Here is a 22,583-nt window from a genome sequence, read left to right on the forward strand (position 1 = left end):
AATACATCTGCCAAGGGGAGAGAAGATGAAGATATGCATTCTCTGGCCAGAATATTCTCTCGCTGTTGAAAAAGGCATTAGAAACCAAATTATAATCAAAAGGTTGCTTGATGATTATGTAATCAGAACAAGAAAAGTTATTTGTAAGATTTGTATATTCAGTGGCACTAAACCATAATGGGAGATGGCAGTCTCCACAGCTCACTTGATATCTGTCACTGAGAGGGATTCAGTCTTTGTCAGGGCCCCGTCTTCCAGAGAAATAAGCCTGTCTCTTTGGTGCTTTGCCAACTACGGCTCTTCTGACTGACCCAGTCATTCATTAGCTTTAGTCTAGTCTTGCTGTGTTCAGAGGGTCAGTCTGTGCTTCTGCGTGAGTTTCATGACTTTTTCTAACTCAAATCAGGCTCCTTCTATAATTGGAGAGCCAGGAGCGGTTCCATCCTCTGTTGTCAAGTTCCAGGAGAAGTATCCCTTACACCCAGCAGAGACTTACTGAATAGGCTGGTAAAATCAGAATCACTATCTTAAATGAATCTGTCTGGAAAGTGATAAATAATAAATTTCAACTGCACTTTAAAGTTAAATTAGTTCTATTCAATGTATTGTCTCATATGATAAAATAGCACTATTTTTTCAAACTGAGGGGAGCCGAGGGAGAACAATTTAAGGAAAGAGTACACTATAAATCAGCATGAAAGCTCTTTTAGATATATTGTTCTTTTCATCGTAAAAAAAGTGATACATTTGTCTTAGATTTTGGCTTTGTTTTTTTATCTTAATTTGTATTGTGTTTTTAAATGTGGCAACCATGAACAAAGCAATCACTTGGTAAAGAATATTATCATTAGAATTCTCTGAGAGGCGATTACAATGTCAGGCAGTAGGCACTGCACTGTAAAGCGTGACTGTGTAGAATTTGCAATCAGTGCAAGGAACAGTTTCCTTTAGTTTCAGAGAAATTATAGCAGAACAACTATGTAGCATGTAAAGAAAAGCATTTCTTGTAGAACAGAGAATTGTTAAAAGCAGAGATGGGTGTGAAGGGTAATGGAGACCTTCCCCCACAATAGCCAAAGGCACTCAAAGTCAATGATGATTTTGCAATGCCTCATGTGGATGATGTAATCTCTACAACAACTCAAGTGAGACAGATAGTTTCTTATTGCCAATGTGGAGAGTCCTTATTTCCATTTTTTACAGAGGTAAGAGAAGTAGGACCTACAGAATTCTTATTTCACTCCACCTACACTTTTGGGTACTTGCTTCTGATCATTTAACTATAGACAATTTGCTGACTGCTCTTCCCCATGGAAGCATATCTCATGCACTGTCCTGAGATTCATGTCTGTGGCTTCATTCGCTCACTGGACATTTCCACTCAGATGTCATGTGAAAACTACCAACTTATCATTTCCAAAACTGCGCTTGTCTTTTTCGTATGTACTCCTGCCTTACTTGACATGTTCTTGACTTCAGTTAATCATATGACCATCAATACATTCTCTCAATAATATGCTCGGTCATCCTCTACTCTTCCCTGTACCTTAGCTCAGCATCCAAATTCAGCTGACTCTATCCCACAAATGTGTTCTGTATTTTACCTCTACTCTCCTAAGATGCTGCCGCTGCCTTTGTGTTCTAATCACCAGCTTCCATGACCTAGCTTCCCCCTCACTAGTCGTATCCAACTCTAGTATAACCTTTATATTTTACCCCAGTGAACTCATAAGTAGAAAATCTGATGGTGAGACTCCCCCACATGAGAAAATCACCAGTCTCCCTTAGAATAGCATGTCAAGCCCATGGCAGAGACTGGCCAGCTATTTGTCATTTTCCTTTCCTCCTGGGCAGACAATGAGACTACATTGCCAAGGCTTCCTTGCAATTAGACATGGCCAAATGACTGAGTCCTAGTCAATACAATAGAGGCAGAAGTGATCTAACCCATTTCTGGGCCAGGCTGCCAGCTCTTTATTGATGCCTAGCACTACATCAGAAACTGTAAGTTAAAGATGAGGGTGCTTCCACCAGTCAGGATCCCTGAAAGATCAAGTTGGCCAGAGCCCCCACCCAGCACAATTAGGAATGTGCATTTTGGACTATAGGTGAATGAGAAATCACTTCTTTATTCTTAAACCACTAATATCTTAGGAAGTATCTATTATAGCTGCTATTATTACTTTAACTGGTCTAAAGCTTAATCATCCTTCCTAGCCATACACATTCTGGCTTAGTCCCAAATCATCCTGCATAGCCCTGTGCTCTGCACTATTACCATACTCTGCATGTTCACTCTCCTTGCCTTAAAATGCTTGAAAGACTGCGAGGTGTCCTTCAAAACTAAACTCAAATGTTACTGTTGAAATGGTTTCCAATGTTCCTAGGATCCTGTGAATATACGTATCTCAGCATTTACTATAGGATGCATAACTATGAGGGTGATGATGCTATAGAAAAATTATTGAGGGCAAAAACCATGCTATGAATGAACAACAGCTAATATCCTGCAATTGTCTTTCAATAAATTTTGTTAAATGAATGAATAAATTAAGTTCTATGTACTAGGATTTTATAACAAAGAGAAAACAACCAGTAACTAGAGTTTCTCTATGAAAATCATTCTTCATTTTGGCAGGCATATTTGAATATTTTCTGAAAATATTATTCACAAATCTTCTAGGTATCATATGTCTTGTTGTTTTCTAGGTATGGCTGAGACTAGAATACATCTTCCTTGTCTGTGTCTACAATTTAAAAATTTTTGAAACTACTGAGGTTTACTTTTCTAAAGCTTTTCCATGCACTATTAAGCAGAAAAATGAAGAAAATAGGTCAGGTTTCTGACCTGTTAGCCTTGCTTTAGTTGTATTCTTACACAAAGACACTGGCAAGTGTTTAAAATGCAGAAATATGAACAGAAAGTACAATACCAATGGCAAAATCTTCCTCTCCATTTATATATTTTGTTGTTCACACAAAAGAATGATTTTGACAGCATGTTGTACCCAAGAAAAAATAGTTCAAAATGCTGCTACAGGCTAGAGCTTCATATAAAACAGACTCATGCTTCCTGGTCTAAGATATTTTACTTTTCTTTCCCGTGTAGCGTCAACTAAATAATCCAATGAAGTGCAATTTCTATTCAGAAATCATGATTCTTTTATTCTAAAGTAATAGAAAATATGTAATAAACATAACACAATCTTCATCCATCTCTTTATGTAATGTTCAAGGAATTAAATCATTAAATCTTCCATTGCTGATTTTTCCAGGATGGGAAAGATTTACCACTCTATTCATTAATGTTATTTCATACACATAGTCAAATATATATACAGCTGCTTACTAAATTATCTTAATGATGATACTTGTCTCAGAATCTCTGACATAATGTAAACTTGATTCAAAATAAAGTGTAGGATACATAGCTGTTTTAACCTGGGTTATTCTATACTCAAATACAGATTCAGTGCCTTAAAATACTGAATCATCTTTATTATATTTACTGAAGATGTCAAAAAGATCTTGATTGTGGTTAAGAGAACTTCTGAATGTTCAGGGGTCTTTCAGTATTTTGGGCTGGGAAAAAAGAGAAATTATAACTTTATATCATTTCATCCACACTTATTTTGTCTAACTTCATTTGTTATATTATCCTAAGTCTTGATATATTCTTCCAAGATCTGCTCCCCATTCTCTCCTAGAAGTCTTCTCTTTCTTGAAAATTTAGCTAGCTTTTATTATATGTAACCAGCTATTTAATCTGTTCATGTTTGTTGTCTAATATGAGTAAGACTAACTTTCACTAGAACTTAATTATCCAAATAGCATTGGATTCCAAACATATGCATTTATTCTATTAATGATGTTAAGTCTCAAAGCTGTTATCCACATAAGATCCTTCTGAATCACTTGGTAAAAGTGTTGGCAGGGCTGTATTCTTTCTGGAGGCTCTAGAGGACAATCTGTTTCTGTGCCTTTTCCAACTTCTAAAGGCTGCCCACTTTCTATGGCTTGTGGCCTTTTCTTCTGTCTTCAAAATCAGAGATAATGGACTGTGTCCTTCTCATGCTGCTATCTGTCTATTTCTCTTCTGCCTTCCCTTTCTTCACTTTAAAAGACCTCTGTGATTACACTGGACCCATCTAGATCATCCAGGATAATCTCCATATTTTAAAGTCAGTTAAATAGAAACATCAATTCTATTTGCAACCTTAATTCTTCTTTGCCATGTTGTATTATTCTGTTCTCATGCTGCTAATAAAGACATACCTGAGACTGGCTAATTTATAAAGGAAAGAGGTTTAATTGACTCACAGTTCCACATGGCTGGGGAGGCCTCACAATCATGGTTGAAGGCAAAGGAGAAGCAAAGTTACATCTTACATGGTGGCAGGCAAGAGAGCATGTGTAGGGGAACTCCCCCTTTTTAAAACCATCAGATCTCACGAGACTTATTTATTATCACAAGAACAGCATGGGAAAGACCTACCCCCATGATTCAGTTACATCCCACCAGCTCCCTGCCATAATATGTTGGAATTATGGGAGCTACAATTCAAGATGAGATTTGTGTGGGGACATAGCCAAACCACCACTGTCCCCTCCCAAATCTCATGTCCTCACATTTCACAACAAATCATGCCTTCCCAACAGTCCTCCAAAGTCTTAACTCATTTCAGCATTAACTCAGAAGCCCACAGTCCAAAGTCTCATCTGAGACAAGGCAAGTTCCTTCTGCCTATGAGCCTGTAAAATCAAAAGCAAGTTAGTTACTTCCTAGATACAAGGAGGGTACAGGCATTGGGTAAATATTCCTGTTCCAAACAGAAGAATATTTGGCCAAAATTAAGGGACCACAGGCCCCATGCAAGTCTGAAATCCAGTGGGAAAGTCAAATCTTAAAGTTCCAAATTGAACTCTTTGACTTCATGTCTCACATCCAGGTCATGTGGATGTAAGATGTGGGCTCCCATAGCCTTCAGCAGCTCCAATCCTGTGACTTTGCAGGGTACAGCCCCCTTCCTGGATGGTTTCATGGGCTGGCATTGAGTGCCTGCAGCTTTTCCAGGTGCCCAGTGCAAACTGCTGGTAGATCTACCATTCTGGCATCTGGAGGATGGTAGCCCTCTTCTCACAGCTCCACTAGGCAGTGCCCCAGTGTGGGTTCTGTGTGGGGACTTGGACCCCACATTTCCCTTCTGCACTGCCCTAACAGAGATTCCCCATGATGGCTCTGCCTCTGCAGCACACCTCTGCCTAGACATCCAGGCATTTCCATTCGTCTTCCAAAATTTAGGCAGAGGTTCTCAAACCTCAATTCTTGATTTCCATCCACCTGCAGTCTCAAAACTATGTGAAAGTTACCAAGACTTGGGGCTTGTGTCCTCTGAAGTCATTGCTTGAGCTGTACCTTGGCACCTTATAGCCACAGCTGAAGCAGCTGAGATGCAGAGCACCAAGTCCCTAGGCTGCACACAAAACGCGGGCCCTAAGTCTGGCCCACAAAACCATTTTTTCCTCCTAGGCCTCCAGGCCTATGGTGGAAGGGGCTGCCACAAAGGTCTCTGACATGCCCTGGAGACATTTTCCCCATTGTCTTGGCTGTTAACATTCAGCTCCTTGTTACTTATGCAAATTTCTGCAGTAGGCTTGAATTTCTTCCCAGAAAATGAGGTTTTCTTCTCTGTTGGTGCAAATTTTCCATACTTTAATGCTCTGCTTTGCTTTTAAACATAAGTTCCAAATCCAAACAATATATTCATGAATGCATTAAACTTTTAACACACCCAAATTACCTCTTGAATGCTTTGCTGCTTAGAAATTTCTCCCGCCATATACCCTAAACCATTTCTCTCAAGTTCAAAGTACCACAAATCTCTAAGGCAGGGGTGAAATGGCACCAGTCTCTTTGCTAAAACATAGCAAGAGTCACCTTTATTCCAGTTCCCAACAAGCACCCCATCTCCATCTGAAAACATCTAAACCTGGATTTCATTGTCCATATCACTATCAGCATTTTGGTCAAAGCCATTCAACAAGTCTCCAGGAAATTCTAAATTTTCTCACATCTTCCTGTCCCCTTCTGAACCCTCTGAACTATTCCAACCTCTGCCTGTTACCCAATTCCGAAGTAGCTTCCACATTTTTGGTTATGCTTACAGCAGTACCCCACTCTACCAGTACCAATTTACTGTATTACTCTGTTCTCACACTGCTAATAAAGACATACCAGAGACTGGGTAATTTATAAAGGACAGAGGTTTAATTGACTCACTGTTCCACATGGCTCAGGAACCCTCACAATCATGGCAGAAGGCAAATGAGGAGAAAAGTCATGTCTTACATGGCAACAGGCAAGAGAGCATGTGCAAGGGAACTCCCCCGCTTTTAAAACCATCAGATCTCATGAGACTTATTCACTATCACAAGAACAGCATGGAAAAGACCTGCCCCCATGTTTCAATTACGTCCTACCATGTCCCTCCCACGACATGTGGAGATTATGGGAGCTACAATTCAAGATGACATTCAGTTGGAGACACAGCCAAATCATATTATTCCACCCTTTTTTTGTGGAAATATGACATATTCAGTTTCCAAGGATTAGGACATAGCCTTTGGGAGGGCCATTATTCTGTCTACCACAAATAGTACAGGTATGGGTTACAAAACTGACATACCTGGGTTACACGTCACCACGAATTATCTAGCTTTTCTGCTGTAGTGCTCTTGTGGGGAAAGTAGGACCTCCATCATTGGGTTATACAAAAAACAATTTTTAAAAATGAATCTAAAGAGGGTTTTTAGGACTGTGACTGACATATAGTATGATTTTAATAAATGTTAGTTATTATTAAAATTTTGGTAATCACTTGACAGTACTTAAATTGTTTGACAAAGTTATTGAGCAAAAGCTTTCTTCTTTTCATTCTTTTTTCTTTCTTTCTTTCTTTCTTTTTTTTTTTTTTTTTACGACTGGGTCTGACTTTTTAGCCGAGGCTGGAATGCAGTGATGTGATTACAGCTCAGTGCAGCCTTGACCTCCTGGGCTCAAGTGATCCTCCCACTGCAGCCTCCTGAGTATCTGGGACTACAGGTATGTGCCACTATGCCCAACTATTTATTTATTTAGTTAGTTTTATTTTAGAGACATGGTCTCCCTTTGTTGCCCAGGATGGTCTCAGACTTCTGGTATCAAGCAATCCTCCCACCTCAGCCTCCCAAAATGCCAGGATTACTGACATGAACCACCACACCCTGCCAAAAGTTTTTTATTTATGTCATATATGATAGTGATGATGGTTAAGCTGTAAACTCAAGGTCTTAAAGACTTTGAAAAATAAAAAAAAATAATTGTACAGTTCAAGAAATAAAAGCTAATTTGAAAATTGCAGTTCTAATAGAGAATATTCTGTAAAGGACTTGTCCCCTTTGCCTAATTACAATGGCCTCCTAAGGAAACCTATGTCCCTTTGGTATTGTCACTCACATATGTATAAACTGCAATGTTCGTTAACCCAGAGCACAGTTTTTCCAGTCTTAATACATGTTCCCTATATTAAGCTCTGGGACTTTTCCTTCCTGTTACAAAAATAATTTCATTTTGTAAATACTTTGTGGTAGTCTCAAAATACTTTAAATACAGCCAGAATCTCTTTCAAGCCCCAATACCCAAAAGTAGGATCTTCCAAAAAGCATCATGCACTTAACGTAGAGTGCGTTTTTGCTAGCTTTAATCTGTAAGTAAACACTGCAGACAGCTGTTCTTATTGCATGAGGCTGTGTATCACAACACAGTTTCAGGTCTCTAAATCTCATTAGTTAGCATGCCTCCCATTCCTATTCCCATACTAAACTTCGTCGTTAGGAAAATTGGTTCATCTCCTTCTCTGTTTCTTTGCCTATCTTGGATTTTTCAGAACACATATGTGCATTTCATTTCATTTTATTTTAAAATTATTTCCACTGAAGTCCCTCTACTTTATACCTTCCAAAAATTCACCAATGCTTCCGTCTCATTAATAACATCCTTTTATGATTTCCAACAATGCTATGGATTCTTCTCATGTTTGTTTCGTTTATTGTTTCTATGAGATTTGAAGAATGTGAGCTTCATCCTCAACAGGATCAAAAGTCTAAACCTCTACATTTTATTTTGATATATGTGCAAGTTAAAAATTTATTTGAAACAAGCATACTCACATTTTTGAAAGAGCAATATATTTTCATTAACATAACTTAATGATACTATTGAAAATAAATGTATATTAAACAATAATCTCAAATTTTTCTGATGTGTATCATACTGAGTAATAATTATATAATGTTTTTGTATTTAATGAAAAATAAAATAAATTGAGGTAATTATCAAGTTAAAATTAGCTCCCAGGTTATCGTTTAATTTCAAGAAGAAAAATACCAAATCAAAGTTGAACACATCTCAGAAATACTCTAGACTTTAAACATTAATTTTTCACCTTAGATTTCTTCTTTTGGTGAGATTAAGTGCAAGCTATTATCAAACATATAACTGTAAAATTATCTATGTGTATTTCATATCAGACTCCAAAGACTTATACTGCTATCTAGTGGCTACATTGAGTAATATAAAATTATTAACTAGGTAATCCTGCTCAAAATGCATAACACTACACCGTTGCCATTATATTTTTGAAAATAAGATTGGCTTACTGTTAATCTTCTAAGAACATAAGCTCTAAAAATTGCACTTGACTTGCTTACGGAGGACAAGGTAAAAGTTCTTTCATTGTGAATGTAGTATACTTTATGAATAAATGTATTGTTTAATGATGAATAAAATAATGTTTAAGGATGGAAACACTGAACAAAAAAAAAAAACAAAAGAAAATCAGATAAACACTAGAACAACCCCTAAATAATGAATCACTCTTTCTGATAATAAAAACATAGCTTCTTCTCAATATATAAGACCTTATCCTTGACTTTTAAAAATTGCCAGATTTTTACATGTTTACCTGCGGATTATCTAGTGATGGTACAAACTGGGTTACATTTTAAGCAAAGCTATTTACAGGGCACATAAAGTTCAAATAAATTCTAAGGTAACCTTTTCAGTTTATTATTTGTATATTGGGAATTCACTTTTTAAAGGATAATTGAGAGTTCTTAAAACCTAAATTATTCACAGTGAAGAAAAAGAGGGAAAGTTGCCATGTTAAGATGTGATAACCAATGTGAGGATCAAACAGGCAAAATGTAGTCATTAGTTGGCATAGCTTTTTAAATGGCTGTACCACATTTACATTATGGAAAAGATCACTTGAAAAGGATGATTAATAAGGAAAATAATATATTCCCCAAATGTCGAGATTTTGAAATGGGAGCATTCCCTGACCCCTCTCACAGGACGTGCAGCAGGAGTGTGGCTTGTCTGTTCGGCCACCATGCACTCAGGGACACACGGAAGAGTTAAAGGATGGTAAATGTGGGGAATTTTTTTTGTCAGTTGGAGATGGCTCTCAGCAGGATTGATGGGGAGCTGGAAAGGGGTTAGAGTGGGAAGATGATCTCCTGGAGTTTGGCCGTCCCTTGGCCGATCCCCTCTCCGACCATCCCCAGTCAAACTCCCCTCACGTTCAGATGCTCCTTCTCCTTTCTCCTTCTCTGCTGCACTGTTCTGCCACTCTTTTGCTTCTCTGCTCTGCTGCTTGTCTGCTCATCTGCTTGTGGAGCCTGGGGTTTGGGGTTTATATGGGTACAGGATAGAGGGGTGTGGCAGGCCAAAAGGCAACATTTGGGCACAAAAACAGGAATGTTTGTTCCATTTAGGGCCACAGGTTTCCAGGCTTGAGGTTGGGGTCTTTACCTAGGGACCACCCTCTTCTACCCAGTATTTCCCTGCCTCCTGTCCATATCAATTTGACAGCACTGTCTCCACAAAGAGGGGCCAGGCAAATGTTTAAATATTATTGTTCATAGGAGGAAGGCTAGTTCTCCTCTTTAATACCTGAAAATTATCTTTGCTACCCAAATACATCCCCTACTCACAGATATGGATTGAACATATATGTGTGCCCACAGATGAGTATGTGCATGATCACAGAGTTCAGATTGTTACCTAGGCTACAAGGTAGCTAAAGACATTTAGTTTTTCTCCTAGGGCAGTTTTACCCTAATTACCCTGAAAATTAAATAAATCTTAGGAATTTGACATTTTCTGGAAATAGCCCTTTGATATTTATAAACATGTTAAATGCAATACAATTCACATAATGCTCTATAAAAATGTTAGTACATATTTTAATCATAATATTTACACCTAAATGTTAAAATTTGTTATACTTATCATGGTTATTATTTTGGATGTCTTATGGACTCCTTAAATTCAATCAAAGGATTTAAATGAAGATCATTTAGGGTTTCTGTAAGTTTTTACTTACAAATTATTCATCAACATTTTTCAAAAATAAGGCAATTGCACAGTACAACAAAGGATAATTTATAAATTTTCAATAGGACTGAAATCATGCCTGTGTAATGAAGAGCTTCATGATGCTACTAATAATTCAATTGCTCTGAAGATACTGGAATACATCCTGAGTCAAGTGTCACCAACTACTTCTCAAACATAATGATATAAGAATATTCCAAAATCATTAAATTCTGAGGTAAAGGCTAACTTAAATTGTTTAGTGAAACCTCGTGGAAAGTATCTGTTGGACCAGTGAATGTATTTGACAGATTGTGTGCTAATAGAAATGCCAGCATGTGATTACTTCAATTAAAAATCCACTGACTCGGCCATGTCTTTTGTGAACCTCTTACAAATATGGAGAGTAATCATGAGCAACAGTGCACGACATGACAAGTTCTGAGGAGGTTTAGAACAACTTCCATTATATGTATATTATTTTTATATTAATACTATAATAATATGACTTAACGTTACCTTTAAAGTGAATGCAATATATATATATATATAATATATAGTGTATATATATGTCATACATATATTATATACACACACACTAGAGGGAGAGAGAAAGAGAGAGGAGAGGTACTCCAAATAATAAGTGCCATCTAGTAACAATCATCTTACCTTCTTTATATATAAGAATTTCCATAGCTTGATATAATTGTTCCACAATGTGTACATATATCAAAATGTCACATTGAACCTCATATTGACAGTTATCATTTTTCTATTAAAAATAAACACTTTAGCCTGGTGCAGTGGCTCATGCCTGTAATCAATCCCAGCACTTTGGGAGGCCGAAGCAGGAGGGTCGCTTGAGGACAGGAGTTCAAGAGTAACCTAGGCAATACAGAAAGACCCCATCTCTACAACACAAAAGTAAAAAACAGCCAGGTATGGTGGCACATACCACTAGGCCTAGCTACTCAGGAGACTAAGGCAGGAGGATTCCTGGAGCCCAGGAGTTGGAGGCTGCTGTGAACTATGATCATATCACTGTACTGCAGCCTGGACAATAGAAAAAGACTCTGTCTCTAAACAAACAAATGAACTTTTTTTCTGTTGGGGTGCAGAGTAAAAAAAAGCAAAACAACAAAGCAACTATATGTATATTTCTATATAGAGAGAATTATATATATATAGTTATACATATAGTTATATGAAAGAATTTCCAAAGCCTGCGAGTAAGTTTGAGGTTACCTATTCATTCATTTCAAATACTCAAATATTTTTAAGTGACGAAACATTCAAGATAAAAAGAAAGAACTAAATTATACTCAGTGGCAACTTTAGAGCCCTCAGAGACTAAAGAACAATTATATATACATATATATCATATACCTGCATGAAATCTCATATATATGTTTCATATATATATATGTATCTCATATATATGTTTTAGTAAAGCAATCACTATTACTTTAACACAGTTTATTACAAAGCAAAGCTGTCATCCAGTGGCCCTTCTACTAAGAGTTGAAGTTACAATCTACATGAGATCCGTGTAAAGATTATAAAGGTTTATTAGTTTTTCAAGTGAAGAAGGAAAACAGTGTATCAGTTATGCCTACAACTGTGTATTTTTTTATTTATATCTCACTTGAAAATTGTGGGAGACAGCATTGACTTCCAGCTCTTGAGGTCTATGGTGAGCACGTGAGCAAAAATTTGGTAAGTTTGGCTTTTGTCATATATCATCCTCCTTTGTCTATTAGTACTTTGTCAATCATAATATAACAACACCAAAGTCATTAATATTCTTCAGCAAGCTTACATTTTAATTCTTTTTCTCATTGCTCAAAAATTATAAATAAGTCTTAGTATTATAATTTTAATAATATGTTAGCAGTGTATTTTCAAAGTTGGGAGTACTTGTCTAATAGAGTTATGACTTGCTTATTCAACTTTCAGGAAATATATTTTCTAATATTGCCATATTTCTAATATGATAAGCAATGGACTTATTTAAAATATATTTCACAAACTAAAAATAGTCTAACTTCTGTTTTGAACTTTATATTTTTAGAAGCATTTTATAAATGCAAAATAATTATTACAGTTTTTCTCTCCAATTAAGCATTTTAAAATAACCAAAAGTAAATACTTACAATTATTTGATATCTTTTATTATGGAGATGTCAATAAAAAAAATCAGATATCCAGATATCCAAATATCCAGTATTTCTAGATATCTTAATCCAGGGGAAGATAAAAATGATTTCAAAGCAAAGTACCTTACACATGCGTACATTTTTAACAAAATGCTTGGAAACAAAGAGAATATACATTCTAGTCTTCTCACCCAGGATCACCTCACAACATCCTTCTGGATATTTTCCTCTTACTCTGCTCCACTCAAAGCACAAATTTCTTCAAAATGTAGTACTCTATGCATGTTGGTTGACAGCAACCCAATAAAGCTAGACACTTACGCCAAGGCCTGTGTTCAATTCAGCAGAAATGAACACTTAACACACCATTAAGCCAACCATTAAGGCCGCCTTGTTCTCTCTGCTTGGATGCTGCCTAACCTGCCAGGAAAAGGCCCCTCGAGTGCTTCCAGTGAAACAGGCACATCACAGCAGCAGAGTGATGGATTCAAAGCACAAATAAGAGCTCCAGAGGGTGATTGCTAGGATGGAAAAGCAGGTGGCTGCTGCCCTAATATTCTCTGATTCTGTTTAAGAGCAAGGTTCAAAAAGAAAAATGCACACACAGGGAATGGACCAATCATTAGAAAATAAATATTTAGATAACTCTTTTCCATTGTATTCAAAAACGTTCTCTTAAGAGTTTCTATGTCTATGACTTAGAGGTAAATTTCCAACAAGCTATATTGTATGTATGGGTGTGTGTAAAAATGTACACAAGGTGTTTATTTTTTCTTATTGCCACTATAACACAGTCTATAACAATTTAACAAATGAAGCAAGGTAATTATTCTTCTCACTATTAAATTACCTTCTTGAGAGTAGGCTGGGTTCTTTCTATGATTTAACTTACTAAATATTAACAAAAATCATTTTTTTATTTTACAAATTAGGAAATAAAGATGTAAAGATGTTAAGTAAACTTATCTGAATATGCAAAACTAATAAAAATAGAGTTTTCACCTAAGATCTATCTGATATTATGCCCTGAAGCATCTGTCATTCACATAACATCACATTATCTCTACTCAAAATTTGTTATCTAACCTTTGGTAGCTATAAACCAAGTTGTTTCATTTGCTGAGACAAGGGTCTAAGTATCTATAAATATGACACTTGGTTTGAAATTGAGCTTTGATGATTTCACATTTAGTAACTTTATGGAAATATATTTTGCATACTATACAATTCTCCCATTTAAATAATACAATTTAATAGTGTTTAATAAAGTCACAGAATTGTTCAACCTCTACCATAATCAATGTTAGAAAATTTTCCCACTCAACAGGAAACCTCATACCCTTTTACAGTCATCCTACCATTTCCCACAACCTCCCAAACCAGCCATAGACAACCACCGATCTACTTTCTCTCTCCCTGCATTTGCCAATGCTAAGACACTTCCAATAAATAGAATCAAACAATATGTGGTCTTCTGTGGCTGGCTTCATTCACTTAGCATTGTATTTTCAAGGCTCATCCATGCTGCGGCATGAATAAGTGTTTCATTCTTTCTTATTGCCAAATAATATTGTATTGTATAACTATACAACATTTTATTTATCCATTCGTCTGTTGGGCATTTTGATTATTTCCACTTTTTGACTATTATGAATCATGCACCTATGGACATTCGTATATATGTTTTTACATGGACATATGCTTCCACTCTCTTGGGCGTATACCCAAAAGTGAAATTCCTGGATCATATGGTAACTCTAGGTTTAACCTTTTGAGAAACTGCCACAGTGTTTTTCAAAACTGCGACCCATTTTTCATTCCTGATTCTAGTTGCATGAGTCTTCACCTCTTTTTTCTTGGTCAGTATAGATAAAGGTTTGTCAATTTTGTTAATTTTTATTTAAAGAACCAACTTCTGGTTTTATTTTTTTCTTTTATTTTTCTGTTCTCTATTTCTTTTCTAACCTCATTTTTTCCCTCTTTCTGCTTGTTTCAGGTCAAGGGATGTTTGAAGATGGTAAGTCAATACATAGTTTTGAACATATAAATATTTTGATTGTGTATTTACATGACTGTCTTCTCATAGTCTGGATTCGAGGTTTTGGAAATCAGGAATTCTGACTTATTCACCTTTTTCTCAATTCCTATTATCTTTGCCACAAAGCACCGCTAAAAATATCGATAAACAATTAAAACTATGTTTTTAAATGCACTGAGGAACTAACAAGAAAATTGGGAATAATCAGAGAGTGAAAACAAAGTTAAATTAGAAAACTAGAAACAGGTAAGCAACAGGCCATTTTCACCTTGACAATAGCAAGCAAACAAAGCAAGGAGAATCGAGCTTTAGTTTTCACTGACCTATAGGAGTGAAACAGAATACTGTGAAAGGTAGGAAATCTGACAAGGTACTCAAGGTTGGTCCGGTAAACTATATATACACCTGCTTCCCCAGGGCAACGGCAAGGGAAAACACATACTACAAACGTATCTATACATTCAAAGCATACTAAAATAAAACATATTTTTGATTATACAAACGTGGTAAAACTATGAAAACTATGATAGCAGGCAAAAGAATGATAAACACTAAATTCTGATAATGTTTCCTCTGAGCAGAAAGAGAATAGGTTACACAAAGGTACATAGGGATTTTAAAGGATATGATAAAAGAATTTTTATAAACTGGACAGTAGAATGTAGGTATTCATATTATTATTATTATACATTTTAAATATTTGATATTTTACAACATCTGATTTTAAAAATTAAAAATAAATATACATAGAAGGAAGCCCATAGATCATTGTAAAAATAATATGAAACCTAAATAGTTGAATGACCAACTCAAGGTCAAATAGCCTGTTAACAAAGTCCAGAATTAAACTAAGTTTTATTTAATAAGTATGTATATAACTTTTGACCAGCCATAGTGGTTCACACATGTAATCCCAGGACTTTGGGAGGCCAAGGTGGGTGGATCACCTGAGGTCAGGAGTTCGAGACCAGCCTGGCCAACACGATGAAACTCATCTCTACTAAAAATATAAAAATTAGCTAGGCGTGGTGGTGCTTGCCTGTAATCCCAGCTACTCGGGAGGCTGAGGTAGGTGAATCGCTTGAACCCAGGAGAGGGAGGTTGCAGTGAGCTGAGATCATGCCACTGCACTCCAGCCTGGGCAACAGAGAGAGACCTTTTAAAGGCCATCTACAAAATGGTATAATTTTATCACTAGGAAAAATGCCTTAAAATAGCAATAATGTAATTGGCCATATTCTGCTAACCATAACAAGTTTTATATCAATTAACATTCTTATTAAATGTCCTTAAAAATATAGCTACAATAATTTGCAATAAGATTTATCTACTTGTGGCTCATTTGCTACAAGTCCCCATTCCCAGGTTTACTTTTCCTAGTCACAGAACATTCTTGAAAAGTTGCACCCTACTGTCTTGTCAAGATGTGTAAGTAATTTTCAATATTAGAAAATAGTACCAAAAATTCATAAAGGAATATAATCCCTTCATATTTTCAAAAAACAATAAATCAACATACATATGATAACATGCATATGTGGACTTTTTGTGCAAAGAATCACAAGAGTTGGTAAATTTTCATTATGCTTATTTTACCACAATTTTCAAAAGTGGTTTTAGTCAGTTGTGGGAGCTTAAAGAAATAAATCACAAAAGAAAAGTCAGACAAAGTTGATTCTAGCGTTGTTAAAAGGGCAGTTCTCAAAGGGCAGTTTCTGGACCAGCAGTATCAGCAACAACATCATTATCACCTGGGAAACTGTTAAAAATGCCAGTTTAGCAATTTATGTTTCAATGAACCCTCTAAGTGTTTCTGGTACTAGCTGTGAGAATCACTGATCTATTTTATATTCAGGACTGAGAGCTATCAACTTTAGGGCAGGGATTTGCAGCCCTAAGACATATTAGAATCACCTGGAGAAATTATAAGACATGCTGCTATCTGGGGCCCATCCCAAATTAACTTAATTAGAATCTCTGGAGGTGCAGCTGCTATGAAAAACAGTCTGAGGTCCTCAAAACAAATAAAAAATAGAGCTAACATATTATTCAGCAATTCCACTTTTCAGTATTTATAAAAAAGAATTGAATCAGGCTCTTGAAGTGATTATCTGCACTTCTATTTTCATTGCAACATTATCTACAATCGCTAAAGCGTGGAAGCAACCCAAGTGTTGACAGATGAATAGACTTTAAAAATTTACACACACACACAGGTATACTATTCAAGCTTTAAAAAAGAAGAAAAAAAAAAAAAAAAAAGGATATTCTGGGCTGGTCGCAGTGGCTCACGCCTGTAATCCCAGCACTTTGGGAGGCCGAGGCGGGCGGATCACTAGGTCAGGAGATGGAGACCATCCTGGCTAACACAGTGAAACCCTGTCTCTACTAAAAATACAAAAAAGTTAGCCGGGCGTGGAGGCGGGCGCCTGTAGTCCCAGCTACTCGGGAGGCTGAGGCAGGAGAATGGTGTAAACCTGGGAGGCGGAGCTTGCAGTGAGCCGAGATCGGGCCACTGCACTCCAGCCTGGGAGACAGAGTGAGACTCTCTCTCAAAAAAAAAAAAAAAAAAAAAAAAAAAATTCTGCCATATATGACAAGGATGCAAACATACTTGAACCTGGGGGACATTATGCTAAGTTAAATAACCCAGTCACAAGAGAACAAATACTGTGTGCTTCTAAAATAGACTCAGAAGAGACAGCGGAATGGTGGTTGCCAGGGGCTTGGGGTTGGGTAAATAGAGAGTTGTTCAATAGTTACAAAGTTTCAGTTACGCAAGATGAATAAGTTCTAGAGATCTGCTATACAATATTGTACCTATAGTTAATACTGTATTATGCACTTAAAAAAATTTAAGAGGGTAGATCTCATGTTGAGTATTCTCACCACCAAAAGGGGGTGGGGGAGGCAAGATTTGTTTACTGCATTGACTGTTTTTGTGATGCTGGTTTCACAGGAGTATGCACATGTCCAAACTCATCAAATTTTGTACAATAAATATGTGCAGATTTTTTGTACTTCAATTATACGTCAATTAAATAAACAGCTCCCCAGGTGATTTTAACATGCAGCTAGAGTCAAGAAACATTGCTCTAATGACCATAAGAGGGTTTAGTTAAGGTCCTTAAAAACTCTAATCTTTAAGGCATCTGGGCATGCCTTAGATGTGTAGAGTGATGCAGTGTAAACGAGTGATATGTATAGCTTAACTCCATCACCAAAATTACCGTTACTATGGATGTGGCTGGATGTTTTTGTTTTGTTTTGTTTTTGTTTTTGTTTTTTTGGTACGGAGTTTCACACTCGTTGCCCAGGCAGGAGTGCAATGGCGCGATCTTGGCTGACCGCAAACTCTGCCTCCCGGATTCAAGTGATTCTTCTGCCTCAGTCTCCCGAGTAGCTGGGATTACAGGCATGCGCCACCGCGCCTGGCTAATTTTGTATTTTTAGTAAAGACGGGGTTTCTCCATGTGGGCCAGGCTGGTCTCCAACTCCTGACCTCAGGTGATCTGCCGGCCTCGGCCTCTCAAAGTGTTGGAATTACAGGCGCGAGCCGCCGCTCCTGGCTGGCTGGATGTTTTAAGTGTTAATCAGAGTCCATATTCCTTAAGGAAACTACTGATTATCATTTGATTTTTTAATGTACCACGTCTAGAGCTTAAAAAACACTTTGATCATATTACATGGAAGCAAATCTGGTCCTTTTCAAAAAAAAAAAGTTCACTTCAGATTAATAAATTGGCTTTTGAATTTTTTTTTTTATCCGTCACAGGAACTTAGTTAATATAAATGTGGCCAGAGATGGGGCTAAAAGGCCTTAATTCTCTAGTGATAGCATTCCTATATGATCCTATATGTTTAATATTTTGTTCTCTACACCTACCATGTGGTATTTCATGATTATTAAGAAACAAAATGTTTTCAAGTCATGCAGTTTTCTTTTAATTTATGCTTCATAAATGGTGATAGTTACTATTTTCATCATTTCCTTTCTGCAAAAAGTAACTTTCATTGTAGATCTTCTCCCCAGTTCAAGTGCTTTTAATTCAGTATTATAAATTCTCCAGGACCCACCCTGTAGCACTATGCCCAGACTTGGATTTCACAGGCAATGCCCTTCACTCTGAGCCTTTCCATCTGCTTTTCTCCCACTCACTTGGCTTCCAACATCCTTATTTTATTTCCCACCTTTCACCTATAGAGCAGTGAACTGATTATGAATACCTACATCTATTGATTAATCAAAAGACAGAGGAGGTTGTTACATAGCTTTCCTCATTTTAAATACATTAAGTATATTTTAAAGGTTCCCTTTTAAACTCAATTATGTTTCCTTTTCAGTGTAATTTTAAAAAGTAAAAACCCATAGGAAACTTTTGACAAGAAACACTTTCAAGGCAGGTTGACGTCAGCATTTGTTAAAATTTCTCCAGATGATTCTAATGCGTCACTAGGGTTGCAAACTCCTGTTCTAGAGTCCATAGTTCATTACCCTGGCTATACATTAGAACTACTTTAGATACCTTTAACTATATTTCTTGAATCCCACTCTTAAAGATCCTGATTTAAGCTCTGGAGGTGATTTGAATGTGCAGCCAGGGTGGACAGTTGCTGCTCTAAACCAGTGATTCTCATAGTCCCCATCAGAAACACAAGGAGAGCTCATTAAAACTGAAGGCACTGCGGGAGAAGATAGCTGGTTGTAGACTTCATGTCTACCAAGCAACAGAAATAGAAACTGGATGCTACTCGTTGTATGCCTTATAGTTTCTGATTCTAGTCCCCAATATGTAATGAAACAATACAGTATGCAGTAGTCTCATATATTGGGACATCTGCAAAATGGAGACAGAACTTGTAAAATATGTCAAAAAAATTTTTGGCTTCCAGCAAAACACCACACGAGTCTGTAACTTGCTTTCTGAGTATTATCTGATCTGATTCTATGGAAGGTATTTTGCAACTGTAAATTGTAGACAGCTGATAGCAATGCAAAATGATTGTAGACGCAAATTCTGTCTGTCTGGAACAAGTTCTATTGAATTTCCTTCTCCTCTACCAACCAACAGAAATAGAAACTGGATGCTACTTGTTTTATGCCTTATAGCTTCTGATTCTAGTCCCCAATGTGTAATGAAATAACACAGTATGCAGTAGTCTCATATATTGGGACATCTGCAAAATGGAGACAGAACTTGTAAAATATGTCGAAAAATTTTTTGGTTTCCAGCAAAACACCACACGAGTCTGTAACTTGCTTTCTGAGTATTATCTGATCTGATTCTATGGAAGGTATTTTGCAACTGTAAATTGTAGACAGCTGATAGCAAGGCAAAATGATTGTCTGTAGACATGCAAATTCTGTCTGTCTGGAACAAGTTCTATTGACTTTCCTTCTCCACTACAAAAGAGGCTTGCTTTGCCTCCTTTTGTGCATTCAGAGCTGTTTTCCACCTTTTCTAAAATTATTTTAACTCATTTAGATTTTTTATTTTTTTAATACTGCAAATAATAAAGGACTGGCCATAGACATTTTTTCAAAGAATCTTTTGAGCTCAAAGGAACAAAAATTTCAAGGGAATTTTTAATTGTACCAGTTTGATAGTGTTTAATAAAAAATAATATTTTACATATTATGAGCCTATCCAGGTACAATGCAAAAATTATAAACTAAATTTTTCCCAGAATCATTTCATCCTAAATATAAACGTAGCAAAGATCTCCTGGTATAGTGTATAGTCACATATTACTTACAAGGACTCAAAAACATTTTTGAGACTAAATATCAGTCTGAACCGCTAGGTGGCAAAGTAACATTTGTTTTGTCAAATTTTTAAAAAGACTTGAAACCTTCCTTCAATGTTATTTGTCATTGAAATATGACGTTCACTGGATTCTGATTCAGTAACATTTTCTAAATATGCTCTTATTCAAATGAAACTATGTGGCTAGATTTCTCAAGGAAAACCTATCTTCATAATACATTTTTAAAAAGAACACAAAAAGTTATGTTGGATTGAAGCGTCTATTCTGAAATCAAAGCTAAACTTGAATTTAACAGTTTTATATCTGATGTAACAAAATCTTCAAGTATTAATGGACCTTACATATCCCCTGGACTAAAAGTTCACCTTTAGGCTGAAATGACCTTTAAGATTTTCCTGATCATTAATTATTTGTGCTCCTATTAAATATTTTCATTTAGAGAAAATATGCTCTCTCACAAGGCATATCTATTATTCTTTCTTTAACATTATACCTTAGGGTTTTCCTTTTAAAAAAAATTGTTTATTTTATTTCAGTTCTCGAAAATGTGTGAAGATCCCATCACTAACCTACAAGAAAGCAAAGAATAAGGCAATATAAATAAAACCAAATATAAGAATAATAACACTAAGTGTAAATGAATTTAACTCCCTAAAGACCAAATTCATGGGTTGGGTGATTTTTCTAATCCAACTACAGGCTTTCTATTTTATTTTATCTTTAATAAAGTGACACAGGAATGTAGGTGAATAGGAAAGTTATTTCAGAAAAAGATGGAACAAAAAGACAATATAAAAATAAAAATACAGGCTGGGTGTGGTGGCTCACGCTTGTAAACCCAGCACTTTGGGAGGCTGAGGCAGGTGGATCACCTGAGGTCAGGAGTTTGAGTACAGCCTGGTCAACGTGATGAAACTCTGTCTCTACTAAAAATACAAAAAATTAACTGGGCATGGTGGCAAGTGCCTGTAATTCCAGTTACTCAGGAGGCGGCGGCAGGAGAATCACTTGAACCTGGGAGGGGGATGTTGCAGTGCACTGAGCTCGCACCATTGCACTCCACCCTGGGCAACAGAGTGAGACTCTTGTCTCAAAAAATAAATACATAAAAATAAAAATACAATTCTTAATGTACATATTAACATGCTAAAAGACAAAGTAGGCTACATTGCAGTTATAAATAAATAGTGTAATTTTCAAAAAAGAAATCACACTCATAAACCTTTCCATGGTTAAAATTTTAGATCAAAATATTTCTAACAAAGAAAGACAGAACTTCTGGTAATGACAGCATGAAGAGGTCAGGTGGTCTCTTCCACAGAGAACAGTGATAAGCACCAGACAAAAATATTAAAAGCAACTCTCTGGAGGCACTGAAAATGACCAGAGATAGGCAAAATCTTGAGAAGAATGTACTCATGGAAGGATACTATTTCCTTGGGTAAAAGCTCTGAGTTCGTAATTTTCCTTCTGGAACATTCCTCAAACCCACCCTTTCCTTCAAGTCAGGAAGTAGAAATCAGCAGCCTAAACAGCTCAAGATGGCAGGTGATGGAATTCAGAGGAAGAGAGCAACTAGAAATTTAACAGAGAAATTCTGAAAGTGAGACAAAATCTGTCTATTAAACTCTATCCAAGTCTCCAGCTGACCACTAAACTATGTGTGCAGAGGGAAGATCCCATAAGCCTGATGAAAATGTAGGCAGAAACTAGAGGTGGGTGTACTCCTGAAAGACATAACTGCTCCTAGTGGGATTTGAGGGCTTGCTACACCTCTGACCCACAGTCTTCCCCAACCTGCACACAGCTTAGGAAGCAGAAAGCAGAAACCTTTCAAGTTTGACGTGTGAAAGCGCAGAAACTGGAACTGGCAGAGCAACTAGTTGTTAAAGGGGGAGAGAGATAGATTTTGCTGTTTACAAAAAAAAAGCCAAAGTTCTCACAATAACAGGAGATTCCAGAATCACTGCAAAGTCTTATCTTAAAGGTCAATTTATTAAAGCAAAAATGATGAGACATGCAAACACACAGGAAAATATAACTCATTTTTAGAAAAAAAATAACAGTTTCTGAAAGGTTCCAGATGTTGAATTTGACAAAGACTTCAAAGAATCTATTATAAATATGTTCAAATAATTAAATGAAAATGTCACTTTAATGAATAAACTAATAAGGAATTTTAACAGAGAAATAGAAGATACAT

The 22,583-nt window shown here is 36.4% G+C and overlaps 1 long non-coding RNA gene across 4 annotated transcripts in view; it reads left to right on the forward strand.

Annotated features, from left to right (window-relative positions):
• The first annotated feature begins 11,590 nt into the window (after positions 1–11,590).
• LOC116274499 overlaps positions 11,591–22,583 on the forward strand; it is a 44,814-nt gene continuing 33,821 nt past the window's right edge. For all 4 annotated transcript variants that reach the window (XR_004183188.1, XR_004183186.1, XR_004183187.1 and 1 more), the window contains exons 1-2: positions 11,591–12,133; positions 14,570–14,590. This is a non-coding gene — a long non-coding RNA (uncharacterized LOC116274499). The remainder of the gene's footprint in view (positions 12,134–14,569; positions 14,591–22,583) is intronic.

This window comes from Papio anubis, chromosome 4 (assembly GCF_008728515.1).
Source record: "Papio anubis isolate 15944 chromosome 4, Panubis1.0, whole genome shotgun sequence".
In the NCBI taxonomy this organism is placed as follows: Eukaryota; Metazoa; Chordata; class Mammalia; order Primates; family Cercopithecidae; genus Papio; species Papio anubis.